The sequence below is a fragment of the Plecotus auritus genome, assembly GCF_963455305.1.
Source record: "Plecotus auritus genome assembly, chromosome: X".
NCBI classification, from domain to species: Eukaryota; Metazoa; Chordata; class Mammalia; order Chiroptera; family Vespertilionidae; genus Plecotus; species Plecotus auritus.
In genome coordinates, this window is record NC_137784.1 from 59,090,866 (window position 1) to 59,107,660 (window position 16,795).

The 16,795-nt window shown below is 46.5% G+C and overlaps 1 pseudogene across 1 annotated transcript; it reads left to right on the forward strand.

Annotated features, from left to right (window-relative positions):
- Window positions 1–4,340: 4,340 nt before the first annotated feature.
- Window positions 4,341–5,373, forward strand: LOC308239890 (septin-9-like; annotated as a pseudogene). The gene has a single exon. The product of its transcript is annotated as a septin-9-like (transcript).
- The last annotated feature ends 11,422 nt before the right edge of the window (window positions 5,374–16,795 follow it).

Genomic DNA, 16,795 nt, shown 5'->3' on the forward strand with positions numbered 1-16,795 from the left:
GGCTTTTTAATAAAAATAAGGGTGATCTTAGGGGGGGAAATATGTTTTAATAGATTCCATATACTCAGTTGAGGATGTTAGACTCTAGTTCCGTTCATTATCTTCAAAGTTTTATTTTTCACCCATGAACTAAACTAAACTAAATCCTGATTTTTTTCTAGTTTTCTTAAATATTTGGCTACAACCCTCCAAACTAGTGTCTTCTTTCCTTCCACCAGACCATTGTCATAATTCTTGTTGTTCTAGTTTTTTACCCAATATTATTAAAATTTATAACAGAGTTTGTCTCCACCAGGTTAAAAGCCCTACTTTTACTCAGGAAATACCACCCCCAGGCACCATCAAAACCTGCTTTTATGCCCAGTCCTCATTATCCCTCTGACAGAGAGTAAGGATTTTTGGCTCTGAAGGAAAACACATTGCCCCCTTTCAGCAAGAAACACCAATAGAAGAGACCCGACGCTCTTTTTTCTCTAAAAGAATTCAGTGCCAAAAATTCTTGAGGGGAAAAATGTTAGACAGATCCCCAGAATGTTAGACCCCCAGAGCAAGGACGATGGGCCAGGTACAGAAACTCATCAGGACAGAAACCCTCAGATGGCTAGCAAGGGGCAAAACTGGGAAAACAAGAACCTCACCCCCAGGGTAACTTTTCCTCCCCTGGCATATCACTGGTCAAGCAGTTTAGACCCCCTGGCCTTTTCCTCCCTTAAGATAGCATCTAGGCCTCAGTTGTATTTCAACTCCAGGTCTAGAAAAGCAGTAAAACCAGACAAGTGGCACTGTGGCTGCCTCAGGACCAGCTTTTACCTCCCAAGTCATTCAACAGGTTTCCTTAGCCTTGGGTATCACACCCAAACTCTACCCGGCATCTTAATGAAACACTGGCTGTAATTAATGATTTGACATGTGCTAGGGATTTTTTTTCTACATTTCTTCTTAGTAGGAGATAGAGGTCTACTCAAAACATGGACAATCAACAGGGACAGGACCCTGGGACATGCTTCTCACCACTCCAACTGCTCTGAAGCTGGCAGGGGTAAAGCCCTGAATTCATCACACCAGAGTGAAGAGGGTACCAGAAGGAAAGGAATGGGTGACTGAACCCAAAAAACACATCAAGGAGGAACCTATGTAGAACAGATCTTTACATTTTGCCTAGTAGGAGTTGGGATACCTATTGCTAATATTCAGAATTATACTCTGAATAATTCTATCCATTTGGGGAAGAAAGTCATATACGGGACCTTTATGCTTTGGGACCTACTTTCCTGGTAAAGGATGCAGGAAGGTTTTCTCTAAAGGTTGCTGAAGTAGCTCCCTGTGGTGAATGTCTGATTTTTATCAGATATTCTAGTTATTGTCTTTCAGTATCTAATAATTGCAACATGAGTTGTTTTGATAATTTCACTCTCCGTTATAGTAATGGATATACTAAGCTGCTGTCTGGTTGGTTTCTGATATGTAGGGTAATTTTTTATTCATATATCTGTGCCAACAGCACCAGGGGGCCTTGATCCTTAGGAGGACTGACAGAAGATAGAGACCTTCACCCTGATTCCATTAAGAATAATTATTAACAAATAGAAAGAGGAGGAAAATGTTAGGACTGTAGGGCAATATAATCCTTAACAGCTATTTGGAAGTTTCCTGCCATAGGAGAACAAAAGACCAGGAAATACTCACTGAACAACAGGAGTCAGACCACACAAGGAGTGGAAACTGACCTGAAGGCACGTGGTTGCACACCTGCATTCCATCTGCATTCCAAGCCCACCAGCTCAGCCCCCAAACCCACTGACAAGTTTCCTGCCAGTGACTGCTTATAAGGATGAAACTACAGCTCCTGGGGGCTGCCATCATTGACCCAATGTCCCCTTGGCTCGGTGCTGTGCAGCCCTTCCCCTTGGATATCCCATCCCACACCCTCTTCTCTTAAATAAATTCAATTTTCTTAAATCACCCTCTGAGATGGCTATTTAGCCTGCCTGCGCACCACCATGCTAATCCACCATGTTCACCTTGTTAACGTAAAAATATTGAAACCTGTAAAGAATTTTTGTGAGTTGATTTGAGCCAAACTGTCAACAAATGCCGGGAAGCAGAACCTCAATGGATTGAAATAATGCTCCAGAGAATGGCAGGTTTTCATCTATTTTTATATATTGCAATCAAAGGAGGGGACATAGGTGGGTTACATAAAATTCAATGGTGATAGATTAGAAAGGTGGGTGAAAGCAAAGCGGGGAAAACCCCTGAGATTTGATAAAAAATAAAATGATAGACACATACTTCGCTGGGTGCAGGATAGTCAACAGTCAACAATTAACATAATAACAATAACAATGAAGGTCCCCAAGTGGTCCGGAAAAAGGGAAGTTACAAGTTACCCAGACATTTCAAGGATAAGTTATCATAAATGCAAAAAGACAGATAGGCTCAGTTAAGGTAAAGGTTGCCCTTGTCAGTGAAGATACCGGCCTAGGATATCACTACCCACCATAACTACGTTTAGTTAAAGTTTAATTTCAGACCATTCTTTGTGGTTACTTTAGTTTTCTGAGTTTGCCAGACTGCCTTGCAGGCCTTCCCTGAGCTTGTCAGGTTGGCATGTGGCCCCTTTTGTCCACAACTTTTCATGTAGCTCATCCAATTATACCTCTTATAGCTCCAGCCAAGGAGAATAGACAGGTCCCTGTGTGTGACAAGTTGCAGTATGTAGTGAAAAGATGATGAAACCTGGATTCTACTGCTGACTATAATTTAGTTTAACACCATTTTCAAAGCTCAATGGGTTGTTGTGAAGACTCAATGAGATTATTGGTGAAAAGGTGCTTTGTAAACTAAACCACTGTGCATATCCAATACTTTCCCTCCTCTGTGCACTATTTCATGCCTTCAATACAAAACCAGGTCTTAATATATCTCAAATACCAGATTGTAAAGTCATTGAAGGCATGGAGCATGTCTGCCTTTTTCACTGCTATAAGCCTGCACCTTGTGCAGAACCTGACATAGAGTTTGCTTTTGTGGCACTCGATCTTTTTTATCTAGACTGTTCTCATCCTTAGTGCCTTCTTTGTTTCAGAGCCCTAGTGTCTCATACTTTCCCCTTAACAAATGCTCTGGGGAAAAGAACAAATAACTTCGTTTACAAGATATCAATGGTGAACAATACTTACTGGGCTATTCTCTGCCCCTCTTCCTCTTGGGGAATTAGCATTCTAATAGGAATGAAAACCTAAGAGATAATCTTTAATGATTAGCATTTCAGTAATCAATAGCCTGTGGGCAATGCCTGATTTTATGCAAGAAGCTTTTGGAAGTCACTGATTCCCAGAACCAGGATTAGGGTCAAGTATGGCACTTACCTTGGTTACAAAATTTAAGAGAGCATAAAAAAAATCAGTAATCAAGATAAGTAATATTTTAATGTAATTACTTATTTTACAGCTTTATTGAGTTATAATCTACATGTCATAAAGCTCACTTATTTAAAGTGCACAATACAATGGTTTTCAGCTATTTACAGAATTGTGTGACCATCACCAAATCTATTTTTAGAACATTTTCATCACAGCATAAAGAAATATTGTATCCATTAGTAGTCAGTCCCCATTCCCGTCAATCCCTCTCATCCCAGTTCTAGGCAACCACAAATCCATTTTCTGTCTCTATTTATTTGTCTATTCTACACATTTCATGTAAGGGAAATTATACCATATGTGGTCTTTTTTATTGTTTATTTTTAATTTAGTGTAATGTTTTCTAGGTTCATTCATTGTATGGATATACTACATTTTGTTTATCCATTCGTCAGTTGATTGAGTAATTTCCACATTTTGGCTATTATAAATAATGCTGTTATGAACAAGTTTTTGTATGGACATATTTTCAATTCCCATGAGCATATAGTTAGGAGTGGAACTGTTAGGTCATACAGTAAGTCTAGATTTAGCTTTTTGAGAACCTGACAAACTATTCCTCATTTTACATTCATATCACCAGTATAAGAGGGTTCCAATTTCTCCACACTCTTGCCAATGCTTTTATGTCTTTTTCATTACAGCCATTCTAATGGGTATGAAATTGTAAATGCAATTTTAGAAAATTAACACATAGCCCTTCCCAGCATCCAGCCCCAGCCCCAGCAGGGTTGCTCCCTAGCTCCCTCCTCTGGGACCCCCTAGCCCTTCCTCCCAGGGGTCGCGCTCTGCGCAGGGCCTGCAAGAAGGGAGGGAGAAGGAGGCTGACTCACCGCTCGCCTTGAGGGGTCGGAGGAGCCGAGCTGGACTGGGATCCGGTTCTGAGGCTCCAGGAAGAAGAAAGCTCAGGCCACCGAGGCAGCTCCCGGCTGTGCTGACTACATGGTTGACACCCCCTAGAGACGCCGGGCTCAAGCCGGCACCTGCGCCGCAGAATGAGAAGCCTCCTTGGACTTTGGCTATGTGGGCATTGACTCCATCCTGGAGCAGATGCGCAGGAAGACCATGAAGCAGGGCTTTGAGCTCAACATCATGGTGGTCGGGCAGAGCGGCTTGGGGAAGTCCACCTTGATTAACATCCTCTTCAAATCCAAAATCAGTTGGAAGTCAGTGCAGCCGCCCAGCTCAGAGGAGTGCATCCCCAAGACCATCGAGATCAAGTCCATCATGACGCAGGATATCGAGAAAAAGGGCGTCCGCATGAAGCTGACGGTCATCGACACGCCAGGCTTCGGGGACCACATCAACAATGAGAACTGCTGGCAGCCCATCATGAAGTTCATCAGCGACCAGTACAAAAAGTACCTGCAGGAGGAGGTGAACATCAACCAGAAGAAGCGCATCCCCGACACACGCGTGCACTGCTGCCTGTACTTCATCCCAACCACCGGCCACTCCCTCAGGGCCCTGGACATCGAGTTCATGAAGCGCCTGAGCAAAGTAGTCAACATCATTCCGGTCATCGCCAAGGCCGATACGCTGACCCTGGAGGAGAGGGTCTACTTCAAACAGCTTATCACCACCGACCTGCTGTCCAATGGTATCGATGTGTACCCCCAGAAGGAGTTTGACAAGGACACGGAGGATGGGCTGGTAAACGAGAAGTCCCGAGAGATGATCCCGTTCCTGTGGTGGGCAGTGACCACGAGTACCAAATGAATGGGAAGAGGATCCTCGGCAGGAAAAGCAAATGGGGCACCATCGAAGTTGAGAACATCATGCACTGTGAGTTTGCTTACCTGAGGGACCTCCTCATCAGGACGCACATGCAGAACATCAAGGACACCACCAGCAGCATCCACTTCGAGGCCTACCGTGTGAAGCGCTTGCACAAGAGCAACATGGCCAACTGCGTGGAGGGCCAGGAACCGAGGCCCAGGAGATGTAGATGCCGCCACGCCGACCCTAGACACAGCCCCCCAACCCACTCCCCTTCCTCTCCCAACCCCAGCCCACCCCTCGTCCCATTCATTTTATATCCTTCTCTCCATTTGGCATCGCTCTCTGCCCCTCCCCACGATGCCACGAGTGCCCCCCAAGTATGATTGTTACTGGCCCACCCATGGGGTGCCAGGAGTGGAGGCAAGGGCTCTGGCTGTCCCTGAGGTCCAGGAAGGCTGGACCCCAGGCCTCCTGCTCTTGCTCTTGGTCTCCCCACCCCCACACCCCCACTGTCTCGGGCCCTGGAGCATGCCGGGGATGTGCCCAGGAGGAATGGAGCCCCCTGGGGGAACCTGGAGCCCCTTCCTGCCTCCTCCCCCTTAAATGGTATGGGCCATAACTCAGAGACCCCCCCTAACCCCTGTACCCCCACGGGGAGACTAGTTAATTCCATGAGACACGAGTTGCCAATTGCTTAGACGTGGCAAGCCCATTGGATGCCACCCACCCACCCACCTGCGAGCCCGTCCTGGAGCAGGAAGTGCCTTTATCCAGCTGCCCATTCGAGCCCACACTCCCACTGTCCCCTCAGATGGGAATGGAGACAGGTTGGAGAGGGAGGTGTGTCCTCATCACCCTGTGGTACCCCTGTTGCCCCCTCTGGCTGGGACTTTTTTGTAATGTTTTGTATGTTTTTTTATTTTCTCCAGGTGGGGTTTTTAACTGTCACTTTCCCACATTCTGGATTAGTTCTGATTCCACCACAAGGAGCCCTCAAATCTGCTAATGTGAGAAACTTGGTGATAGATCCTCCCTTCCCCCAACTGGTGGGTGGAGTATGACATAACCTGCGTCTGCACCGGGACATCCCCGAGACATTGAACCACCAATCAGGGTGTTCCAAGTGCCCTGGGTCCCACCCCTTCCCGTTCCTCCCTGGACCCCACCCCTTCCTGTTCCTCCCCGCAAAAGGCATGTTCACCTCTGCACCTGTTGCTGTTCTCCCCAGTCTGCGAGACAGCCCAGCTGGGTCCTTCTCCTCCTAATCATCCTCTAATCCTGGTTTTTCTACCCTCCTTCGTAATGAATCTTGCTCGTTAGTGTGGAATAAACTTCCTCTTTTAACTTGCCTGGGTCCCCAATTCCACTTCCTGTGCCTGGAACATTACATTTGGTGCCGTGAAACTCGGGAGGGGCAAGCATTCCATTTGACCGTTCACAGTCCGGGGTGCCCCACTCTTCTTTCCTTGTGGCTCAGGAACCTCAGATCTCTCCCTGGCTCAGCAGCGTCAGCGGTAAGTCCCAGCCAATGCTGATTCCTGGTGGTTGTTTTTCCCGCGTCTCTGTCTATAAATAGCAGCCTGCGTCAGAGATTGTCTTCCGGGCATAGCCCTCTGGGGCCCTTCAGGAGGGGTTCCGAACGTGGGGAGGCAGTGAAGACGTTCCTGTTGCCCCTCAGTTCTCCGGCCTTTTGGCCTCCATCCGGATCTCAGGAGGTAGGGGAGACGTCCCCTGCTGTCCCTCGGGTTCCCCGTCCATAGCCTTGGCTCAACGACTGGGATGCTGGTCCTTAGCCTCGGCTACTGACCCCAGGTTTTAGTATGGGTAATCAAAAATGTAAACCAGATCCTAGCACACCTCTAGGTTGTCTCCTCACCAATCTGGCAAAGCTAGGTCTGCCCCAGTATCTGTGTCCTAAATGCCTCATTGACTTCTGTAAAGTGGCATGGCCTCAGTATGAATTGGAATGGGTCCAGATGGCCCAAAAACGGAACTTTTGATTTTAACATCCTCACTGACCTCAGTAATTTCTGCTGGCAAACCGGGAATTGGCCCTTTGCTCCCGCCCCTCGCTTTACTCCTCATGTTCCACTCATCAGATCTTCCTCACAAAGTCTTCTTCACCCCCTCAAACCGGTCCTCAGCCCCCTTTCTCTGTCTTCTGACTCTTTTGACCCAGCCGATCTTTCATCTCCACCTTTCCCGCTCCTGCTGCCCCACCTTCTGCTCCCTCTCTTCCTCCTCCTCCTTCTTCGCCACGGCTGCCCCTTTCCCGGATGGTGGCTGCTGCTGTGGGAGCCGCCATCGCTGCCTCAGGCCACCAGCCGAGCAGAGGCCGCAGCGCAGTGCTAGAGCCACCTGCCCGCAGCCCTGCCAGCTGCTCCAAACAGCTAAGTGAGATTTCTGTTTGTCTGTAGAAATTTTGGTTTGCTCTTCCCTTGTGTATTGTGAGCAGCCGCCATGTAGGCCACATGGCTTGCCATTCCCATGGGGGCCGCCATCTTGAAACAGCAAGTCCAACCCCTCTCTTTGAATAAAGTTACTGAGACCTCCCACAGCCCGCCTCCGCAGGCCTGGCCTGGTGCGGCCACCCGCTGCCATGCTCCTCCTCCTCCTCCAGCCCACGGCTCGCCACCTGCTCCACCACCCCCACCCCTAATGCCTTCTCATGCCCCGGTCCGAGATCCAGTGAATATGCCTTTAAGGTTTTAATGCCCGTAAGGAGCTGGCAGAGTCCAATCGGGAAGCCCGCCTTCGACAGAAGATGAACCTGCAAACCCAAGCCTTCGTTGCAGCTCTGAGGCCAATGGCAGCCACGCATGGTCCCAAGGGGACCGTGCTTGGTGGGGGTGCAAGGAGAGGACGAATGCCACCTGGAGGATGCTTCAAGTGTGGAAATGAAGGCCACTGGGCAAAGCAGTGCCCCGGCCCCTGGCTCCAACCAAGCCCTGCCTGGCGTGCAGTAAGTGACTGCCCCTGGAAAAGTGACGGGCCCTCTGCATCTCAGCGTAGAGGGGCCGCCCTTCCAGGTCATGACCCGCTGCTGGCCATGACTGAAGACTGGCCGAAGACTGAAGATGCCCAGACTCAACAACCCCCATCACCCTCACCGAGCCCAGGGTAACGATCAAGGTAATGGTTAAGCCGGTCTGTGGGATCCCTTAACACAACCCGCGTGCTTCAGGGCCCACTCAGGGTCCGGTTTCTGGAGGAGGCTGCACACTAAAATGAAGAGAGAGAGACTAGAAAAGAGTTAATTTGGGAAAATGAGGGGCCAGGCGGGAGTCAACCTCTAGTGGGAAGACTACCGCTAGGCTCTGGCCTTGCTATCCCTTTTATTGAGTCTATGGAATACACCTATTACCCTTAAGCAGCTTTGGGAAACACCCATAGCCCTTAAGCAGGTAATAAGCGAATTATCATATCAGTAAGGATTTACATGATTACAAGATGGGGAAGTTGCCTCAGTTACCATTGTCTATTAGATAGGGAGTGGTTGGCTCTGACCTTTCAGAGCTTCAAGGTTGACCAGCCTCTTTCTATTAGTGAGACAATGATTGGTTTCCAGCATCTCCCCCTTTTCTTTCTTCTAAAAAATCTTGCATCTGCAGATCAGAAATAAACACCCAATTTCAAAGTCCAAGAGTTCTAAGTCTAAGTTTCAATGTCCAAAAGTTCTGAGTCCAAAAGTTCTTCATGTGTTCATGTTGGCAATGATATCTGGATGGTGGACAAACGGTGGCGATGCAGGTCTGACCGTCTCTGGTTTGGTCCTGGGCAACCTGCAGTGACACACAGCTGCTGACTGCTGGCATGGCAAGATGTCGTCAGCGTCTTCCATGTCTGGACTGTTTCTCCTCTTGTCTTCATGGCTGGAGCATTACAAATGAAAATTGGTTTTCAAAAGAAAAATTTTTTCTAGGTATAATTTACTTATAGGACATTTTTTCTTACATGGTATTTTCCACTATCCCCCTTTTTCTTATTTAATTATTATGAGGCTTTTGGAAAAATTTTTTATAATGCAGTTTTGATAGCTTTTAAATTTTAATTTTTTGAATTACCAATAGAAATTTTGGTTAATACTTTAGGAACAGCCTCTTGTACAATTAAACTTTCTTCAATATTAACATATTTCATTTAGCCAATTTAAATTAATCTGATAACTTGACTATTTTACTGTCAAATTTAATACTTTAACAACAATTTTAGTTTACTCTGTAAAAATTAATGGAAAGGATTATATGCATCCTTGAGAAAACCCTGAGCACTCCTAGATTTAGGTTAGATTTAGATATAGGGCAGTCACCATCAGCCACTTCTCTGTTGCTTGGGTCTCAATATGAGCTGGGCCAAGTCTCTTGTTTGTAGCTGGATCTCAATCTGAGCTGGGCATGGGAAGTGTGAAGCAGCCATGGGGCAGGAGACCTCCTTCAGAAGGGGCAAGTGTTCAAGCCCCTGCAACGTTGGGGGGTTGGGGATCTGTGTCCCACCTCTGTTGACCCCCAAGTTCTCTCTTGATGGCCCCCTGCGACTGTGCCTGTCTTAGGTTGCCCCTCCCTTGAGGAGTCTTACCCGTCATTGACTAACCAGCCATCCTCCGGGGCCAAGCAGGGTGATGTGAGGTTCAGTTCTGTCTCCTTGGTAGCCTATGCCCCTATGGCCTCCATGCCCAGCGCCTGCCTCGGGATCCTCTGGCCTACTGGTGGGGCCCTGGCATAGATCACATATCTTGGGGATCCCAGGTTTCTTCTCCAGAGAAGGCCCAGCTCATGCCATTGTGTGAGAGACAGATCCATGGTGCCAGCAACCATGACGCTTCAACTTCAGCATGAACTGAAAACTCAAGCAACAGCTGTGGGCAATTGGATTGTGAGGAGAGGGTCCCTCTTTGCAAATATGGCAAGAAAGGTCAATATAGGATAATCAAGTGCCTTCCCAGTGAGGCTTTCCACACAATGGAAGGGATTAAATCCTTTCATGTCCTTTTAAATTGCTGCCAAACATATAAAAAATTAGATTTTTAAGTTTGTTTGGATTAATTGTACAATATGCTGTTGTAAAATATCAAAAATTATAATGACATTGTAGAATAATACCATGCAATTTCAAGTATATTAGATCTGTTTTAAAAGGATTTCCTTTAAGGAGAAAGAATAATTTTCTTGTATTACTCTGGGCCCTTGGAGTTTTACAAGAATCATCTCTGTTAAGGCCTTGAAATTTTAACAACCATCAAACAAATATTTATATCTATATATGATTTACTAGTTTTTGCATCAGCCATTCATATGCAAACTTGTTATCTACTTCCTGCTGGTTATTTGCCTTATGGCTGGAATTTCAAAAAGGGGCTGCTTAAAATGCCTTGGGAAACTAGCTTTAATTTGTCTCCTGGTTCATCTTTGCCATCTTTAAAGCTAAACATCTCTAGTGTTTTTATTCTGTACACAGAAAAGTGTCAAGCCCAGCTCAAAAACTATGCACACTCATTTTTAAACTGGCCTTTTCACTTTACATGAGCACAGAAATCCCCGATGCATCATGAATTTGTAAAAGTTTTAAGTCATTAGCTGGAAAAAGGAAAGATGGCGAATATGAGGCCTCTTATGGTGGCTTTCTTGGGGAGTGGCGTCCATGTTGGATCGCCAAGTGTCTCTCCCTTCCCCCACATCCTGCTTACTTTAGGGGAAGTTTCCACAACAGATCTGGCCACACATTTTTTCATGCTTAATAGATAAAGACAGATCTCAAATTTTTTCTCTTTTTCGCTTTCTGAAGTAATAACTAGCATCCAATTTGGCCAAGATCAGAATTTCCCTGCGAATTCTTTTATAATTTTTAAAGAAAACTTTAAGTAATCTCATTGCAGGAGAGCAGATAGCTTTGCCCTCTCCTGTCACCATTGAATTTCTCCACACCAGAGGCTGTTTCAGGAGTGGAGTTTCATTTCTTATTACAGATTTTAAATTCCAAATACAAACTAAGATTTTAATTTGAACAAGAAACCACATTCTTTAAGCATACAAACCAGGAAAAATACCCTGTAAGGATATTCTTTGCTCTAAGCCAATGGCAATTCAAATTCAAACTGTACATTCTCTGCACCTCTCCCAGGAGCAAGTAGTGATATTCCTCTACTTTGGTGCAAGCCAGAAACCTCTAATTTTCATACACAAAGGAGCAGCTGCATGGTGTGGTTCCAGACGCAAGGTCCTCATTAGTCTGGCTAGTTTCTCTCTTGGATCCCTGTTGCAGTTTAATATTTCTAGCAGGAATCCACACAGGTTTGGAAAAATTCTCTGGGAATATACAAGCATACCCTCTGCCAAAGGTTAATAATGAATCAGCATGAGGGTGAGGAGACTGAGCAGTGGCCACTCCTAAAAAAGGTTGATATCCTATCTCAGTTGTTAACTTCTTTCCTTTGCCGGTAACAATACATGCCTGTAAACCTTCTAAAACATCCTGGCCCCACAAATTGACTGCAATTCCAGAAATGATGTAGGGCTGAAACCATCCTATCTGTCCTTCCTCATCTTGCCACCTTAACACTGCAGCACTACGTTGTGTATTATCAGGAACTCCTACCCCTTTAACTGAGCCCATAGCTTCTACCGTGGACCAACTTGGAGGCCAGAATTCTTTACTTATAACACTAACATCCGCTCCAGTGTCCACTAGACCCCTAAATTGTTTTTCCTCTATTCTTAAATTAATCATGGGATGGGTTTTGTTAATTTCATGTATCCAATAGATGTCTGAGCTTCCAAATTCTTGCATCTTTCTTTTCCTATTTATAGCCTCACCTTGCTGAACGTAAGGTAGAAGTAGTATCTGAGCAATTCTTTGTCCTGGAGTAATTTGCCTAATATGATTACATTCTAGTATAACTTTAACTTCTCCTTCATACTCTGAATCAATGACTCCAGGCAGGACAGTTAGTCCTTTTAGAGTGTTTCCACTCCTCCCTAAGATTAATCCTAAAGTTCCTAGTAGCACAGGTCCCCAAATTCCTATAGGAATAGCTTGCCGAGCCATATCGGGGGTCAAAGTGACTGCTATAGTGCTGTTAAGATCCAGGCCTGCGCTTCCTGGATTTGCTCAGATGAGAGAATCCACTGTGGGCCTTGGAGGGCAGATTTCCCCTATTGATGACGGGGCTGGGGGGTACCCCTTTGGCCGTTTCCCGGCAACTGACCATGCCATCTATCTGGATCTAGCAGCTTCCCATTTCTATGAAATTTTGATTTACAAGAACTGGCCCGGTGGTTCCCTTTCTGACATCTAGGACACCGAGAAATGCTTAAATCTTGAGGCGGAGTGTTCACGCCTCTTCCTAGAGTGTTACCTTGTGTCCTTCTCGGTTGCCTACATTTCTTTTGGAAATGTCCTATTTTTCCACACTTATAACACCTCTTATTTCTACCTGTTACAGCAGCAGCGAGTAAATTTGCTTGAAAAGTGCCTGATCCCACATTCTGACATGCTTGAATCATCTCTGTAATGGTACTATTTCTTCTCAGAGGCATCAGGCATTTTTTACAATCAGCATTGGCATTCTCGTAAGCTAGTTGCTGAATTAAAATATCTCCTGCTGCCTCATGTTGAATCTGTCGCCTCACTGCTAGAGTGAGACGAGCCACAAAATCAGAAAATGACTCTGTAGGTCCCTGCATACATTTACTAAAAGATCCCTGAGGGTCCCCTTTTGTTGGTCAAGCATACCAGGCTTTCCTTCCACAAAGTCGTATTTGCTCATATGCCTGTTGCACATAATGTAACTGATTTTGTACATCCATATACTGTCCCAGTCCTGCCAGAATTTCATAAGTTATTTGAGCATTCGGCCCTCCGTTTGTGCGGGCTTGCTCTTGATATTTCTCTAAGTATTCTCCCTTCCATAGTAAATAATCTCCTCCATCCAGAGTTGCACGAGCCAGAGTATACCAATCAGAAGGAGTTAAGAATGCATCAGAAATATTATTCATGATTTCTCCTGTAAAAGGAGCCGTTGGACCATTTTGAACAACGCTTTCTCGTAAAGCTTTTATCATTTTAAAATCAATTTTTTCATGGCTTCTTATTATCTGATTTGGGTACTGCGGGTCAGCTACTTGTATAATAGGAAAAGAAAGCCTTTCTTCCACGGACATATCCTTTATTACTTCTCTGATGACTTTCTGTAGAGAGGATTCTATTGGTGAATTAAATGTTTCAGGATTAGGACATGGAGGTGGAGGGGACCATAAAGGCCATTCCTTCAATTTTTCTTCCTGCTCTTCTCTGGGAGGAGAGGAGGGAACCAGGGGAGGAAGCTCCTCCTCAGCCTCTCTAAAAGGCTCTAGCAAACGCACTATTATGTTCCCCATGGGAAAACAGTTTTTCGTTTTTACCAACTTTTTGCCAAATACTCAAGATCTAAAACCAAGGGTTATGTTAAACAAAAATTATAAAGGAATACTTTCTGAAAATTCTAATAATAAAGTTTACTTTATATTTATAACCTAATTCTTCCCCTTTACCCTGGCTGAAAAAGACGTTCCCACCCTACTTACAGTTCGCGACTCTGCAGCTGGTCGTGGGCTTTTGTGTGAATTTCCCTCACCTTTTGCTGGTGAATTTCCCTCACCTTTTTCTGGTGAATTTCCACACCTTTTCTCGGTGTAATGTTCTTCCTTCCTTCGCTCTTAGGCGAAAAATACCTTCTCCTCCAGAAGTCCCGCGTTGAAGGCGCCAGATGTGGGATCCCTTAACACGACCCGCGTGGTTCAGGGCCCACTCAGGGTCCGGTTTCTGGAGGAGGCCGCACACTAAAATGAAGAGAGAGAGACTAGAAAAGAGTTAATTTGGGAAAATGAGGGGCCAGGCGGGAGTCAACCTCTAGAGGGAAGACTACCGCTAGGGTCTGGCCTTGCTATCCCTTTTATTGAGGCTATGGAATACACCCATTACCCTTAAGCAGCTTTGGGAAACACCCATAGCCCTTAAGCAGGTAATAAGCGGATTATCATATCAGTAAGGATTTACATGATTACAAGATGGGGAAGTTGCCTCAGTAACCATTGTCTCAATTAGATAGGGAGTGGTTGGCTCTGACCTTTCAGAGCTTCAAGGTTGACCAGCCTCTTTCTATTAGTGAGACAATGATTGGTTTCCAGCACCGGTCTCCTTTCTAGTCGATACGGGGGCTACCTTCTCTGTCCTGCCCTCCTTTTTCAGGGTCATTTTTCCTTTCCACGATCTCGGTCATGGGTATTGACGGCAAATCACCCTTTAATGCTCTGAAAACTGCTCTGGCCTCAGCACCTTCTCACCCAGCCCCCTCCCCCACTCCACCCTTCCTAGAGAACAACTTTCTTGCTGGCACAGGCTTATCAGAAACTTAGATCTTTATCTCTAGGAAAAAAAGTGGCAGTTTTAAAATTCAAGCGGTTAGAGGCCTGGAAACAGGCTTTGGGGCCTGCTCCCTCCTCCCCCTGCCTTTTCTAAATATTTTAAATAGCATACAATACTGAAACATTAATTGCTAGACATGTTTAGAAATATTTAATGGAAGGTATGTTGAAAGAAAGAAAGAAAGAAAGAAGTTCTAAAGTTAACTGTTGACAAGAATTGTAAAAGGACCCAGACAAGCAGGTATCCCGCCAACTCACCTGGACGGTCCTGCCCCAGGGGTTCAGAGACAGTCCTCATCTGTGTGGCCAGGCCTTACCCAGAGACCTCCGACAATGCTCGTTAGAACCCAGCACTCTTCTCCAGTATGTAGATGATCTCCTCCTCTGCAGCCCCTCCCTGGACATGTCTCAGAGGCATACAGCTGGCCTCAACTTTCTACGGGACAAAGAATACCGTGTGTCCCCTGCCAAGGCACAACTGTCGGCCCCCACCATCACTTACTTGGGGATCTGTCTGACCCCTAATTCCTGAGGACTGACAGTTGACCAAACGCAAGCAATATGAGACCTACAGCCTCCCACGTCTGCGGAACAGATCTTGTCCTTTCTAGGGCTGGTAAGATTCTTCCACCATTGGGTCCCAAACTTTGCTCTCCTAGCTAAGCCCCTATACCAGGCCGATAAAGAAACACCAGTAGGCCCCCTCTCCTCACACTCCCTTGTTCGCCAGGCTTTTTGTAACTCCGGGATACCCTTCTGGCATCTCTCTCTCTCCCGGATGCCTCTAGGCCTTTCCAACTATTTACTGATGAAAGACAGGGAATACCTATGGGGGTCCTCACCCAGCCCCCTAGGGCAGGGGTGGGCAAACTTTTTGACTCGAGGGCCACAATGGGTTCTTAAACTGGACCGGAGGGCCGGAACAAAAGCATGGGTGGAGTGTTTGTGTGAACTAATATAAATTCAAAGTAAAGGAGTGGAGGGGAGAGCAAGAGAACCCTCCGCTCTTTCGGCTCCGCCGGCTGGATAGAACAGCCGAACGGGCCAGATCCGGCCCATGGGCCGTAGTTTGCCCACGGCTGCCCTAGGGCCAGCCTTCACCCCTGTAGCCTACCTGTCCAGACAGCTTGATCCCATGGTTCGGGGATGGCAGCCCTGCCTCCAGGTTCTGGCTGCAGCCGCCCCTCTCACCAAGGAGGCCCAGAAGATCTGCCTCCAGCAACCCTTACAGGTCTTCTCCACCCATAGACTACAGGATCTTCTGTCCCACCAATCCTTATCTCTCCTTGCCCCCTCTCGCATGCAGGAACTCCATCTCCTGTTCCTTGAGAATCCTGACATCTCCCTGACCCAGTCCCCAGCCCTGAACCTGGCCACTCTCCTTCCTGCTGCCTCCACCCAACCTGTGGCAATGCATTCCTGCCCCGAGGTCGTCAAGGCCCTCACTTAATCTCAGGCGGGACTCTCAGATTTTCCTCTTTCTAATCCTGACTTAACTAAACTGCATATACCCTACTGCCCACAATCATCGGGTAAGATCGAGAGGATCAACAGCCTCCTTAAAGACCATCTAACTAAACTCTCTCTAGAAATTTGCAGCTCCTGGCCAGACCTCCTGCCATGGCCCTGACCGGAATCCGGGCTACACCAAGGAACCCCACCTTCTTAAGCCCTTTTGCACTCCTATATGGGAGACCTTTCTTACTCAACCATCGTCTCCCTACTGACCCTCCTCTCCTGGCTACTTATCTTCCATACCTGCCCTTACTCAGGCAACTGCTCTGGGAACACGCTGACAGGTTTCTGCCCAGGCCAGAACCAGCCGACCAAGACTCCCGAGGACCAGCCCTCCAGCCGGGGGACTCAGTCCTCCTCAAGAACCTTACCCCCAGATTGTATTTCAGCTCCAGGCTCAGAAAAGCAGCAAAACCAGACAAGTGACGCTGTGGCAGCCTCAGGACCAGCTTTTACCTCCCAAGTGACTCAACAGGATCGCTCTCGAGACTTCACCAACCAGTCCCTTGGGGAAATCATGCTGCTACACCCCTTGCCTGTTTTTCATTCACTTACCCCATGGCTCCTCCAATCATTAGGCCCACTGATATATATTCCTTTAATTTTGCTCTTTGGCCCCTGTCTCATGCACTGTTTCACTAGTTTTTTGCAGAACAGAATGCAGGTGTTAACCAACCAGAAGGTGGGAGAGATCTATCTGGCCTTGAATTAAGAACCTAGAAACACCTATGTCAC